The sequence below is a fragment of the Pelophylax lessonae genome (genome assembly GCF_965119305.1).
Source record: "Pelophylax lessonae genome assembly, chromosome: 1".
Lineage (NCBI taxonomy): Eukaryota > Metazoa > Chordata > Amphibia > Anura > Ranidae > Pelophylax > Pelophylax lessonae.
The window spans coordinates 332,587,520-332,603,024 of NC_138768.1; the positions used below are offsets into that span (position 1 = coordinate 332,587,520).

General features: G+C 46.2%; 2 protein-coding genes across 2 annotated transcripts in view; one reads left to right on the forward strand and one right to left on the reverse strand.

The window, feature by feature from the left end:
* Positions 1-15,505, reverse strand: part of IPO4 (importin 4) — a 235,985-nt gene that overhangs the window by 92,779 nt on the left and 127,701 nt on the right. The gene's annotated exons all lie outside the window — the stretch shown is intronic.
* LOC309544236 (uncharacterized protein) overlaps positions 1-15,505 on the forward strand; it is a 110,866-nt gene that overhangs the window by 54,656 nt on the left and 40,705 nt on the right. The gene's annotated exons all lie outside the window — the stretch shown is intronic.

Genomic DNA, 15,505 nt, shown 5'->3' on the forward strand with positions numbered 1-15,505 from the left:
GGGCGAAAATAGCACAGATCCAGATGTAAGAAACCCACAGTGGATATCTCCGTAGACGTCCTCTTGGAAGGAAACGTGTAAGAAAGGAGCGCCGCAACGTCATCACTCATCGCCGCGGACCGCGCTGCAGGCGGCCGCGGCTCCTTCTCTCCATTGCCGTGTTTCATGTCCCGAAATCAAGCCGTCTTATGTAAGTGTAACCTGTATTTGTGATTAAACAGTCTGTGAGGTATTACACTATTGTACGGTTCTTTCATTTCTGGGGCACTGTGAGATAACCTTGGACATTGGAGGAGACACATCCACTCATTTAGTGTGGTCTCAGGGATCCACCGTGGGTTTCTTACAGCTGGATCTGTGCTATTTTCGCCCTTACGTATCCATCCTTCTGGTAAGGAGCCAATCCAGATCTGGTGGCGGGAATATTTGCACTTTGATTTGCAGTGGATTTCTTCACTAAGGAGTTCATTTCATTCACTACATCACTTGGACTATATGTGGATTGGACTTTTTTTACCTTTGATGCACTATCATTATCTTGAAGTGTGTATTTATTTCACTTTTTTTTGCTTAGTTGATATACTAGAGCACGTATACTATATAATTTGATGTTATGTTATGAACCTTTTAATATCACTTTATATTTGTTCATCACGTTTGTGATCCGTTTCCCTATTTAGGGAACACGTCTGTATGAGTTTAGCGCACCTAATTGCTACACCTTCAAATATAAATTTTACACTTTTCCTAATTCAAAAGAATTTTCCCCTCTCCCGTAGACAGGTCAAAATAGAAAAATATGGCAGATATGTGTTTCTACATGCTTTAATCAATATTGCACCTTGCTTACTGGCAAATGCTTATATATCTTCTCCCCACAGTCCTGAAGTTTTTAATGGCTGGATACAATTCTGGATGGGCAAACAGACCCCTCCTGTGGTCATCATGGGGGACTTTAATACCATCATGTGTCCCTCCTTGGACAGATCCTCTACATAGGGTAATCCTGCAGCCTCTCGACATTAGCCAAAGTTGTGTGGGAACTGGGACCTATAGCTTTACGGTGTACTTGCCATCCTGGGGTAAAACAATATTCTTGCCTCTTCAAAACTAGCATGACCTTATCCAGAATTGACCTAGCTCTGGTGACAGATAATTTTGCTGTGCTTAAATGTACTTTTCTGCCAAGAAGTCTCTTTGACCACTCTCACTTACCCATACAAACCACTTTAGGTTATTTACCAAAACCTATGGGATGGAAATGTAATTCTATTTGGCTGCTCCCTTTTCACAGGTCTAATCTCAAACCCATCCTGGCTTCACTCTCTGCATTGAGCATACCCCCCCAAACTCCAGTGCATATGAAGCAACATTACAAGCAAGCGCCAACTCTTCCATCTGGCAGGGTCTTGGTGTGATCCCCCAAAGCTTTGCAAAGAGGCAACTGAAGAGAAAGCTGAACGAGGAGCCGCAGTGGCTATGGTGCAGGAGGAATCTAGATAGAAGAATAATTTTGGTGGAGTATCATAATTTAGAGAGAAAGTCCATAAAACAAGGTAAGCTTTTCTCAGAAGAGTTCAATCACCTAAACGTACTAGCAAAAAACAGAGGCTAGATAAGAGTGAGAGAAGTTATAAAAGGGGATGTACTTGCAGCCTAATTTTTTTGCCAGTGTCCAGTCAACTTAACCCATTCATGACTAAGAGTAAAACAAAACCTAATGCCTAAACACAATTTTGCAACTTGGACATGTGTTACTAAAACTAACTACTTCGTGTATACAGGATGATTATACCTTGTTTTTTTTTCAGGACAAATTGGGATTTCATTTGGTGGTAAATGGCACAAATTGTAAAAAAAAATGCTATGAACATAGGCTACGATAAAACAACAACACAAAATAAATTCTTCTGCTCCTGATGATCACTGTAGCGATACCACATATGTGCATGTCATTTGATGTTTTTACCAGCAGCAGAGCCCAGAAACAATGGTGCACATTTTGAATTTTTTTATCCTACCAAAACACACTGACACCAAGTTAAAAAATGGATTTTTGTAAAATCTTACCGTAAAATCCTTTTCTCTTAGCTCATTGACAGACGTAGTCCTCGGTGATACACCACCTTCGGGTTATGTTGCCTCCACAGGAGCAGGACTAGACAGGAAATTAAAAAGCTCTGGCCACACCCCAGGGGCAGTCCCAGAGGGTATATCCTCTCTCTCTCTGCCTCAGCAAATCAGTTATGTGAAAAAGCAGTCTTTAGAGATTTTAACCCAACTCAAAAAAACAGAGGGGCGGGGACTACGTCTGTCAATGAGCTAAGAGAAAAGGATTTTACAAAAATCCATTTTTCTCTAGCGCTCATTGACAGACGTAGTCCTCGGTGATACACCACCTTCGGGACGTCCCAGAGCAGTATCACAACTGAGGGGTGGGAAAATGGAAATCAAATCCCAATCTAGAAGGCCCAACCAGTGCCAACTAGAAGTTTACAATGCTCATCCTTAATGATGAGACTCAACAAAAAAAGAGAAAACAATTTTTTTTTTTTTTTTTTCAAACAGAAAAAAACCCTTGAGGTAGACCACCGGTCTCCTCAAATTGCGGCCTGCAAAACCTTGCGGCCAAATGAGGCATCCGCCGATGCCGTCACATCAATTTTATAGAATTTTGTAAAGGTATGTACTGACGACCAGGTGGCCGCCTTACATACCTGGACCACTGACGCCTGATGGCGAAAGGCCCAGGAAGTACTGAGCGCTCGAGTGGAGTGCGCCCTAACAGGGAACGGAGGACTCTGACCCTTAATAGAATAAGCCTGTACCACCGTTTGTCTAATCCATTTGGCAATGGTCGCGGCAGATGCAGGCAAACCCTTTCTGGGGCCATCCGTGATCACAAAAAGTGAATCCGTCTTACGGAATGATTCCGTAGCTTTCAGGTATACCCTGATTGCCCGAACCACATCTAAGGAATGCAACGCATGTTCCCGATGATGCTTGGGCTGAGGACACAAGGAAGGTAGTACAATATCTTCATTCAGATGAAAATCTGAAACCACCTTGGGAAGAAAAGATGGCTTAGGATGAAGTACTACCTTATCCCTATGAATCACTAGGTATGGGGACTGGCATGATAATGCAGCCAGTTCTGACACCCTGCGAGCAGAAGTAATAGCCACCAAGAAGGCCACCTTCTGGGATAAAGTAAGCAAGGGAATCTCCCTGATGTTTTCAAAGGGAGGTTTCTGTAGAACCGACAAAACCAAATTAAGATCCCAAGGCGGTAAGGGCGCGCGGACTGGAGGAGCCAGGTGCCGCACCCCCTGGATGAAATTCCGCACCAAGGATTTGGTAGCTAAAGGCTTCTGAAAGAAGATTGCTAATGCTGAAACTTGACCCTTGATGGTGCTCAAGGCTAGCTTCTGCTCAACCCCCTGTTGCAAAAAGGCCAATATTCGAGACACCGAATAGGTACGTGGAGGAAATCCTAAAGATTCGCACCACGCAATATAAGTTTTCCATGTGTGATAATAGACTTTGCTGGAAGTCGCTTTCCCTGCTTTAATAAGGGTAGGAATGACTGAAGCTGACAAACCTCTGTCCTTCAGTACTTGGGTCTCAATGGCCAGGCCATTAAACCCAGCGACTGTAAAGCATGATGGTAAATTGGTCCTTGAGACCACAGACACTCCCTGAGACGAAGTTCCCACGGAACGTCTACGACTAACATGTCCAAGTCGGCCAGGCCGGCTTGAGGAGGCCAGCCTAGAATTTCTAGGACCACTGGCGCTGATTGGATCTGAACCAGGCGTCCCTAGAGGTATCTGGCCCCGACCATCCCAGAAAGTCTGGTCGTTTTCTGTTCCCACACATTTATCAGATACCTGATAGTTATCAGGAAAGGTGATCTTTTCTGGTTGAACCCCAGGGACCGAAGTCACCCGACTAGAGGCTACTTGGCCTATCTGGTCACCAGATCCGATTCCTGTGAGGTATCGGGACTAATCTTAGGAAAAGGTAAAGGAAAAGATCTATTCAGGGAACGGTAATTACCGCTTCCTGTAGTACTTAAATGTTGGAAGGGAAGAATCGCACCGGTAGTAGTGGTTGATGCTCGATCTAATGTCCTGAATACCGGTGAAAACGTCCCCCCACCCTGAAACCGGGTGGGGGCGCACCTTCAGGCTGTGTACTCCTTTGCTTCGGGTTTGGCTGGGTTGGTCCTTTGCTTGTCCGACCAGCCCTTCTTGAACCCTCCTGGAGGAGTCTTGCCTTTCCCGCTAGTACCAGCCGGGCGCCCTTTATGGGCGGTAAAGAAAGGTCCTCGCTTGTTGCGAGGTCCCTTAGCTTTAGCAGCCTGTGGCAAAAAAGTGCTCTTGCCCCCAGTGGCATCCTTAATGATTTCATCTAGGTTGGCCCCAAATAGACGATTCCCCTGAAAGGGGAGATTTGTCAAGGTCTTCTTGGAACCTAGGTCAGCTGACCAGCATTTTAACCATAGCACACGTCTGAGGATCACCGCTGTCTTAGATGCATACCCTAATAAGGGAGTAGTGTCCAAGGCTGCGTCACAGATAAACTGTAGCCCTTGTATAATCTGTTCCATCAAATCAGATGTCTCCTGGGGAATATCTTTTCCCCTAAGATCTTGGCATACCATTTTCGCCCATTCCGTAAGTGTCTGGGAAACTAGACCAATAACAATTACTGGTCTAAAAGCTGACCCTATCAGAGAGAAGATGGTGCGGGACTCTGCTTCCATCTTTCGATCCACCGGATCCTTAAAGGACGAAGTGTCCTCCACTGGAATAACCGTGGCTTTATTTAGCCTGGAAATAGGCGGATCCACGACTGGTGGTACCGTCCATTTCTTAATGATGGATTCCTCAAACGGATAGCGTCTAGCAATACGCTTGGAAATAGTAAAGGTACGTTTAGAATGCTCCCATTCTCCTTTAATCTGATTACCGAAACATTTAGGTACAGGAAAAGCCTTCATCGTCTTGATGGGCTTATTAGTACCAAAAGGAATCTCTGTTTCAGTTGCCTCTGCCGGTAAAGCCTCAAGTTTTAAGGTTTCCTGCACTGCCACAACTAGTGCGTCCACCAATGCTTCTTCCTGAATAATAGCAGGAGAAGAAGCGTCCTCCTCACTGTCTGAGGGGGCTTTACCTGGGATAACAGCCCTTGCAGAGGAACCTGCAACTGCCGTGACCACCTCTGAATCTGAGTCAGAGGTGTCAGATGGTATAGGGGTAGGCGGGGGTCGCTTCCTTGACCCCCGTCCCTGACAGGCCGCCTCCACCCGAGCCACCATAGACTCCAAAATTGCTGTAAATGACTCTATACTCTGTGCACCGGCGGGTCCCGTGGCCCCCTCGAGGGAAACAGGTGGGGGAATATGTGTGGCAGGGTCCATGATAACTCCAGTTACTTCCTGGATAATATAATTCAAAAATAAACTTTTTTTTTTTTTTTTTTTTTTTCGACCCCCAGCGCCACAAAAGCCCCTTAGTGTTACCTGCTAGGGATCCCTATCGATCGAGAGAGAGAGAGATAGACCCCCAGGCTCACCACTTGATGCTCAGAGTTTAACTGCAACAGGTTACAGCGCTGTCTTAACAAACAGGAAGTCTTTTGGCTGGCTGCCCAGGAAGAAAGGAGGCGGCTCCGCCCCTCTGTACGCCTTCCGGCGCCTCCCCCAAGCTCCACGAGGTGTTTGGATCACCTCAAACATGGCCGCCCCCATGCTGGAGACACGAGGCTACGCCAAAATGGCGGGTCGTGCGATCCAGCAAAAAAAATGGCGGCGGCCCGTACTGAATAGCGGTGTGCTGCAGGGCACACAACACTCTCACTGCATGGGGATATGGCGTGGTTGGCGGTACCGGCCCTGGCGGACCGCATGGCCGTTCGGGAGGCCTGCTAATAGCTGGAGATCTGATTAGGAAGGCAGTCTACATGTCCGTGGCTTCTGACTGGTAGGTAGCTTATTCTTAACCCATAAGATTCCCAGAATGCCACAGATTACATCTTTAAAACATGTATACAATTAGATTGTTAGCTCCCAAACCAAGCCTCCTGGCTTTTTGCACACATAAAATCACACTCAAAGTAGGAGGATCTGTGTCATGTTGTAGGATAGAAAGGGACTCTATCTTACCATACAGAGAGGGGCCCGCGTTCACCACAAAACCCGTCAGGGGGAAAGGGGGAACATACTACTCACCATACCGGAACCAGGCGGGCACCAACTCCTGACAGTACCCCTCTCCACCGGGGCGGGAGGGCTGTCGACCGATACGGACGCCGTGACTCATGGTCTTTGGTGTTTCAGCGAGACGTTTAACTCGCGTGGACAGTCCTTTAATGGGACTTTGTCGCGGCCGACCCAGCGCGGAGCTATGGCCTGCACGCGCTCGTAGGCTGAACTGGGGTGACCACCGGATCTCAACATCCAGCCCGTCGCCCAGTTCAGCTTTCTTGCTTGAAGATCTCACAGGAACACTGGAGAAAAAGGCTGTCTAAAAAAATCCTTTAAGAAAAAATTCTTGCCAGGACCTAAGATCCCAGCAAGGTGTCTAGGTCCTTACTCCTAACTAGACAGAAAATAACTGATTTGCTGAGGCAGAGAGAGAGAGGATATACCCTCTGGGACTGCCCCTGGGGTGTGGCCAGAGCTTTTTAATTTCCTGTCTAGTCCTGCTCCTGTGGAGGCAACATAACCCGAAGGTGGTGTATCACCGAGGACTACGTCTGTCAATGAGCGCTAGAGAAAAATGCATTTTTTTTTTACATACTAAAATACACTGACCCTAACCTTTGACCCCTAACTTTGATTCTTTTACCTTATCTCTAACCCCGACACTGACCTAGATCAAACCCTGATTTAGCTATTTTTCTTTTTTTGTAAGCCTCCTGGTCCCTGATTGTTAGTACGAGACCCGTGGCTCTTGGTGAGAGTTAGGTCTCTGTGTTGGGAGCGTGCTCTGCAGCGGGCTCTCAGGACAAACACATGTACGCATATATGTGACCCCACGGACAAAGGCCCAATTATGTGAGGCCGTATATATGTGTGTACAGTCAATGGCAAGGTGTTAAGGTACCTGCATACAACACAGTCCTAATGTAAAAAAAATACTGTACTGCAGGGCTTGACAAACCTATGGCGACCAGAAACCGTGTCCTGGTGCCTGGGCTTCCACCAGCCCACTCACCGCTGGGAGGGATGTGTAATTCCTACCACCCAACGCCCAAGACATGCATTTCCGGGTGACGGGCAGATGCTTTTTTGCTTACATTTAGCCCTGTTCCAGTCACCTCCATCTCAAGCCGCCCCCCGTCGTCAAAAATAAAGTCGTTAGTAAAAAAAAACAAACAAACAAACTGGCTCCTAACTTTTTTAGCTGGCTCCTAGATTCAAAACAATTTTTTTTAAGCCCTTCTGTATTGCATGACTAGAACAATATATTTCAGTGTCCATGTCTAAGCATATGGACACTGAAGCTTATTTTCCTAGTCGTAAAGTTCAGGACACAGGTTCTTTTGTGAACTGTGATGAAAGAGTTTGTTTTGGGATTAGTTACAAGGTCCTGCCTTTTAAAGCCTTAAACAAATAAAACAAGAAAGAGTACAAAGTACTTATGGGAAATTCATAATGTTAATGCAAATCTGTAAATAAATCTCCCCCTTACCACTCTACTATCTAGGCACACCAGGGTCTGAATATGGTGGCTTTCAGCTCCAGGGTGGAACTATGATACCCCACCCCATCCTAATGTGTCACTTTTCTTTGATGGATAAAGGAAGGGGCTAGGGTACCACAGCTTTGTCTTGGAACTAAAAGTCAGGTATCCACATACTGAAGGGACCCTCAGGGTGCTCAAAAGTGATCTGGAAGAGTGGGAATCTACTTTTAAAAATTTACATTGCTTTCACAATAATAAGAGCATTATTTTAAAGCGCACCTGTACTTTAATTGCTGAAGGACAAAACAACAAGTTTAGGCCCCATGCCCACAGGGCGTCAGAAAAATGAGCCACTTCTAACGCCAGGAAAAAGCAGCTGTAAAAACATGCTTTTAGTAGCTTTCTCCATTGCCGTTATTGCACGTTTGGCCAAGTTGCTTTTAGCAGCTTTTTTTCTGCCTCCATTCAAAATCAATGGTTCCCTATGGGAGCCTATTGATTTGAATGGAAGGTGCATCGCATGTCGGATCCTGATCCGACTTGTGGTGCAACTTGCGCTCTGAGAATTCTGAGGGGGAACTCCATGCCAAAATGGGAAAAAAAAAGCGTGGGGTCCCCCCCAAAATCCATACCAGACCTTTTAGCGGAGCATGCAGCCTGGCAGGCCAGAAAAGGGGGGGGGGGGAGAGCGAGCGGCCCCACCCCCCCTGGACCATACCAGGCCACATGCCCTCAACATGGGGGGTTGGGTGCTTTGGGGCAGGGGGGGCAGAGCCCCCCCTGCCTCAAAGCACCCAACCCCTCAAGTTAAGGGCGTGTGGCCTGGTATGGTCCAGGGGGGTGGGGCTGCTCACTTGTCCCCTCCCCTTTCCTGGCCTGCCAGGCTGCATGCTCGGATAAGGGTCTGTTTAAGATTTTGGGGGGGACCCCACGCCGCTTTTTCGGCATGGGGCTCACCTCAAAATCTATACCAGACCCAAAGGGCCTGGTTTGAAACCAGGGGGGGACCCCCATGCAGCTTTTTTCCCATTTTGGCGTGGAGTTCCCCCTCAAGATTCTCAGAGCGCAAGTCACACCGCAAGTGGATGATCCGACTTGTGATGCGACTTCCATTCAAATCAATGGGCCCCCATAGGGAACCATTGATTTTCCAAAAAACGTATTACGTGGCTTAACACTGTATAAGCAACGTTAATCAGCCATTAGCAGCGTCCGGCCTTTTTTACAGCTTGACGCTGCAGCTCCAGAATGCACTGGTCCTGGTTTTTTTGCAGCTCAAAAACGCCTATGCCACTTGGAGCTCCTAAAAGCCCTGTGTGTGTATGAGACCATAGAAAAACATGGAGGGGCGTTTTTAAGCAGCAAAAAAAAAAAAAAACGTCTGACGCTCCTAACAGCAGCTGCAAAAACGCCCTGTGTGCATGGGGCCTTACTTTAATGCCTACCCCCCCATCTACACATTTGTCTTTCCTTTGCTCCCATTCTTGATTCAACTGCTAGAAGTGAACGAAAGTCATCTGTAGGTAAGCCCTGAGTTGTGCCAGTGAAGATATTATCAACCTCTACATGACATCAATGAACCAGGCACCAGCACTATTCAATGGAATGAGTCACATGCTCCTCCATACATGGAAGTAGAGGGTATTTTCTTACAGCACTATCCCATGGAATGAGTCAAATGCTCCTCCATACGTGGAAGTAGAGGGTATTTTCTAACAGCACTATCGTATGGAATGAGTCACATGCTCCTCCATACGTGGAAGTAGAGGGTATTTTCTAACAGCACTATCGTATGGAATGAGTCACATGCTCCTCCATACGTGGAAGTAGAGGGTATTTTCTAACAGCACTATCACATGTAATGAGTCACATGCTCCTCCATATGTGTAAGTAGAGGGTATTTTCTAACAGCACTATCCCATGGAATGAGTCACATGCTCCTCCATACGTGGAAGTAGAGGGTATTTTCTTACAGCACTATCCCATGGAATGAGTCACATGCTCCTCCATACGTGGAAGTAGAGGGTATTTTCTTACAGCACTATCCCATGGAATGAGTCACATGCTCCTCCATACGTGGAAGTAGAGGGTATTTTCTAACAGCACTATCGTATGGAATGAGTCACATGCTCGCTGCTCCATACGTGGAAGTAGAGGGTATTTTCTAACAGCACTATCCCATGGAATTAGTCACATGCTCCTCCATACGTGGAAGTAGAGGGTATTTTCTAACAGCACAATCGTATGGAATGAATGAGTCACATGCTCCTCCATAGGTGGTAGAGGGTATTTTCTTAGTCCCTGGCAACTGTGAAGCAGGAAAGGGAAGGCAATAATGTGTTAACAGAGAGGATGAATGCACACGTGACCCACGGCTTTTACAACAAACTAGATGGAACGTGATGTTTTGCTAGAATTCTCCAAATAAAAATCTCAATCATTTTATTAAATAATTGTTGGGCATCATTTTACAGTACAATAAAGGAAACCCACAGAATATAATGTAATACCTCTGCGATGTGATGTGATATGGTTTGTGGTAAAGCACATTATGTGTGTTGGTACACTGCGGCGCCAATTCATTGTAAGTGCAGTGACAAACTGTGACAAATGCATTGCATTACTCTGCTAAAAAAATGCTGTCTGCTTCATTTTTGATCTGTTATGGTTCAACACAAAAGGAATGGGATGCCTTACCACAACACAAGTTAATGCGTGACATTAAACATAGCACTAATCCCCTTAGTTTGTAAACTCCACAAGAAGGGCCCTCCTATTACTTTTGTATTGAACTGTATTGTAATTGTACTGTCCCCCCTTATGTGTAAAGCGTTGTGCAAACTGTTGGCACTATACAAATCATGTACAAGAATAATCACTAATCAGGTTGGTGTAAATGGACTTTAAAAAAAAACAACAATGAAGATACTGCCCTAGAAGGTCACCTTTTGTTTAACTTCAGTTGACAGAAACATTCACCGTATGTTGCTAAACCTGCTTATACTTAATCTTTACCAACAACAAAAGAATCATAATGGCAGTAGATACTACAATGGCCCTGATGCATATAGTGTCATTTATCTCTCCTGAGTTGCAGCAGGTTGAATGATATAAACCCTGGACTTCAGACTCCACAAAGGATGGCTGAAGGTGGTAGAAGGCCACATAGATCAAAGTTCACCCGTTCTTCCTCTATTAATAGAAGCCTAAAAGTAATGCATCTGAAAAGGGCAATAAAACACTCACAAATGATAAGAAACAATTTTACAACCTTATTGGCCAGAGGGACTACAATTGTGATAACTTACTTATAACTCACAGCCAATGTACTACACTGGTTACCATGTCTGCTAAATCATTAACCTAACAAACCCCTACATACAGCAAACAGAGGCAGCTGCTCTTACCAAGGTACAATATATATTCTGCAGTATTATCACATACATTAAAATATACATATTATCTGTGCATAATCTGTAACGTGGGTGTAGTGCCATAAGGATAATCTACCAATACTTTTTTTCTTGATAACATTTTTATTAAAGTACAAGTCTGATGAAAAGCTAACTAAGCCTAAACTTACTTCAACACCTCCATTGTAAGCCCTATGCAAATGATCCTAAAGGAAAGATGTGTATACTTACCTAATCTAAGTGCACTCCAGCCCAGTCACGTGAGCTCTCCAGTGGCTGGATTCAGTGAAGAGGAGAAAGTAGCAACAGCTGCAGAGCCTGGGTGGAGTTGTCATCTATAGACTTACTATGAGGAATTCATTATCCGCTGTCCCTCCTCCACACTGAAGCCGGTGTTGGGACCCGATCACATGACTGAACCAGAGTACCCTTAGATTAGGTAAGTATACACAGCTCTCATTTACAGGGTAGTTAGCACAGGGTATAGAATGGGGGTGGGAGTAGGTTTAACCACTTAAGCCCCGGAAGATTTTACCCCCATTCCGACCAGGGGGTATTTTGCGATTCGGCACTGCGTGACTTTAACGGACAATTGCGCGGTCGTGCGACGCTGTACCTAAACGAATTTGGCGTCCTTTTTTTCCCACAAACAGAGCTTTCTTTTGGTGGTATTTGATCACCTGTGCGATTTTTTGATCACGCGCTATAAACAAAAAAAGAGCGTCAATTTTGCAAAAATAGCAATATTTTTCACATTTTTTTATATGAAATTCCCCCCAAAAAAAATGTAAAAATCAAAATTTTTTAATATTTTCGGCCAATTTGTTTTATGCTACCTATGTTTGGTTAAAAAAAAAAATCACAAAAAGCGTATTTTGATTGGTTTGCGCAAAAGTTATCGCGTTTACTAACAAAGGGAAAGATTTTTGTCATTTTTGTTGTTTTTTTTTTTAACGCGTAATGGCGGCGATCTGTGATTTTTTTTGCGGTACTGCGACATTGCGGCGGACAGATCGGACCCTTGACTGACATTTTTGACACTTTTGGGGTTACCAGTGACATTTCTACAGTAATCAGTGCTATATATATGCACTGTTACTGTAAAAATACACTGGTAGTGAAGGGGTTAACTTTATTTGGGAGGGAGGGGCTGTGTGTGTCCCTAGGGGCGTGCTTTCTACTGTGATTGGCTGTGGCTTGAGCTGTAAGGACACTGATCAACGGATCTACATAGTAGATCCATGTGATCAGTGTCTTTACAGCGAGGAGAATGACAGGTCGCTTGTTTACATAAGCTGCCTGACATTCTCCCTCTCCCCCGCCGATCGCCGAGTGGCCGGCGGACATCGGGTCCGCTGGTCACGCGCGCGGGGGGGGTCCGTGACCACGCGGGAGCGCGCCTCCGGCGGCGCGTGCTCGCTCCCTAGACCCTCACAAGCAAGCAACGTAGCCCTACGTTAGTTTGCCTGTGAGGGGCTGACCGCCGACGTAGATAGTCGTGTGGCGGTCGGCAAGTGGTTAAGATTAGTTAACTTTTGATCAGACTTCTACTTTAAGTACAAAAAGTGTGGCACAACAAATTATGCAAGCGTGTTATAAAAAATACATGGTTAAAGCATGCCGGCTCACATTTTTTATGTTGCAGTAAAATAAAAGATAAGCTTCCATAACTCTTTAAACATCTTGTTTTTAGGTGATAAAACTTGGCAAACATTTGTGTTAAAACGGGAGGGAGCAAATAGGTATAGCAAGGCTCAAAATTTCAAGTCCTGAGCTACAAGCCAGGTCTTAAGAGTAAAGGCCCGTACACACGATACGAAAATCGGATGTAAAATTTCGTCCGACGAACGATCTGCCGATGAGAAGCCAGTACAGTTGATATGGCTACTGCACTGAGTGACTAGGCCCAACTGTCTGTACATCCTCACACTACAGAAACGAACCTGAACACTCAGTGCAGCATCCCTAGTAACCAATCAGAGCCTGCCTTACATTGGTGTGGTCTCAGTAAGCGGATAGGCTGCTATGGGTGGCTGCACTGTGCTCTACTTCTTATCTGAATAAGGTACACTGCTGGCCTGTGCACACTTACACACTCAGACTTGTCTTGGTCTCCAATTGTCTCGCAGACCTCTCGGTTCTCACTTCTCCACAGTAGGCGTGGCTGTTTTCCCAAGCCCGCGCTCTCGCTGCTGGACTCTTCTTCCTCCTCCTTGCTGTCCTGAGACGTACGCCTCCTCCGCAGCCTCCTTTCCGCCATGTTGGTGAGAAGAGAGTATTCAGAACTGCTCTGGAAACTACACTTCCCGGTGTGCAGTATGGTATACAGAGCCCTCCGTATAGATGACTGGGGAAGGTGGCTTGTCTGAGCCAAGTGAACCAACCCCCTGCCTGAGTCGAGCCAGAACACTCGCCCCTCGCTTTATTTCCACTCGCCAAATGCGAACAGGCGAGTTAAGATTTTTAGGGCTGGGTATAGGCAGGGTGGTGCAGGACAGTGAGTTAGGGAAAGCAAGGAGGGAGATTTACAGATAATTTTAAGCTCAAGATGACTGGTCTTGGTATAGTAAATATCTAAATGATAGACCACCATGAATGTACAGCAATAAGACTGCAGATTTTGATATGTATTTGAAAATATGCACTGTGTGACAAACTGAGTGAATAAGCATTAGAATAGTGTCCAAGAGGAGAGAACTATGTGGTGATGCGAAAGTGGCAGGCACTGCGGTTATTCGCAGCAGCACTGGTCCTCAATTGAGTTTCCTGCCTTCATGTTGCAGCTTGTTTACCTGCTCTAATGTTGCGTTTTGGGTAGCAATAAAGCTTCCAGGCTCATTCACACTCATGCAGAGAAAAACACAGATCTCTACAAGGCCACACGAAAAAAAAAAAGTTTAACTTACCATAAAATCCATTTCTCTGATGTTCATTGACAGACACAGCTTCTGGTATTCTTAACCATTAGGTTATAGTGCCCCCTACAGGAGTAAGATACTAGGCAGAAAAAAATTCTGGCTACAGCCATGGGCAGCCCCAGGGGGTAAACTCCCTCTCTCAGATAAGGTGAACGAGAGGATAACACCGCTAGGTCCGACACCCCGCACGCAGAGATGATAGCCACCAAAAAAGGCCCCATTCTGGGACAGCGTAAGCAGGGGAAACTCCCGAAGACCCTCAAAGGGAGACTTCTGGAGAACCGAAAGTACCAACTGGAGGTCCCAAGGCGGCAAAAGAGACCACGCTGGAGGGACCAAATGCTGAACACCCTGAAGAGAAGTACGCACCAAAGCCAAGCGTCATTGGAAGAAGACGGTCAAGGCCGACACCTGGTCCTTGATAGTACTCAAGGACAACTTCTGTTCAACCCCCCCGTTGAAGGAAGGTCAAGATCCGACGGATTCACACCACGCAATGTACATCTTCCATGTATGATGGTGTATCTTCCAAAAAGTAGATTTCCTAGCTTTTAACAGCGTAGGAATCACTGATTCAGACAATCCCCTATCCTTCAGCAACTTGCTTTTAACAGCCAAATCCCCAAAACCAGCAACTGTAAAGCAGGCTGAAAGATTGGCCCTTGGGACAGCAGATCCGCCCTGAGAGGAAACCTACAAGGAATCGTCAGAAACCAGCCGAGCCAGGTCGGCATACTAGGCCCGGCGAGGCCAGTCCGGGGTCACTATAAAGACCGGAATTTCTTCTGCCCTGATCCTGTAGAAGTCTTGGCAGAAGCTTGAGAGGAGGGAAGGTGTAAATCAGACGATACTGACCCCACGGGGCCACCAGCTCGCCTGTGACATCTGCCAAAGGATCCCGTGACCGAGCCACGAACCTATGTAACTTTCTGTTGAGCCACGACGCCAACAGATCCACCTCAGGGGTGCCCCACCAGAGACACAACTGATGAAACACTTCTGGATAAAGAGACCATTCCCCCTGGTCGAACGCTTGCTGACTGAGGTAATCTGCCTGCCAATGTTCCACTCTGAGAAAGTGAACAGCAGAGAGGGCTGGAACGTTCTGCCCACCTGAGAATGCCGGCTACCTCCAGAGCCGCTAGGACCCTTCTTGTGCCCACTGGAGATTGACATAAGCCACAGCCGTGGCATTGTCTGATTGAATTCACACTGGACAGCCTTGTAGACGATCCATCCAATGTTCCAGGCACAGCCTAATTGCTCGTAACTTAGGACATTTTATCGGTTGTCTGGATTCTTCCAGGGTCCAGACCCACTGAGCAGAACTTCTGCCGAGGACGCCCCCACCCGGACAGGCTGGCATCCGAGGTGTACACTGTCCAATACAAGGATAAGAAGGATTTTGCCCTGCCGGAGTACGAAGCCACCAAATCAGGGACTCTCTTCGTACCCTGGCTCAGCCAGATTTGGTTGTCCT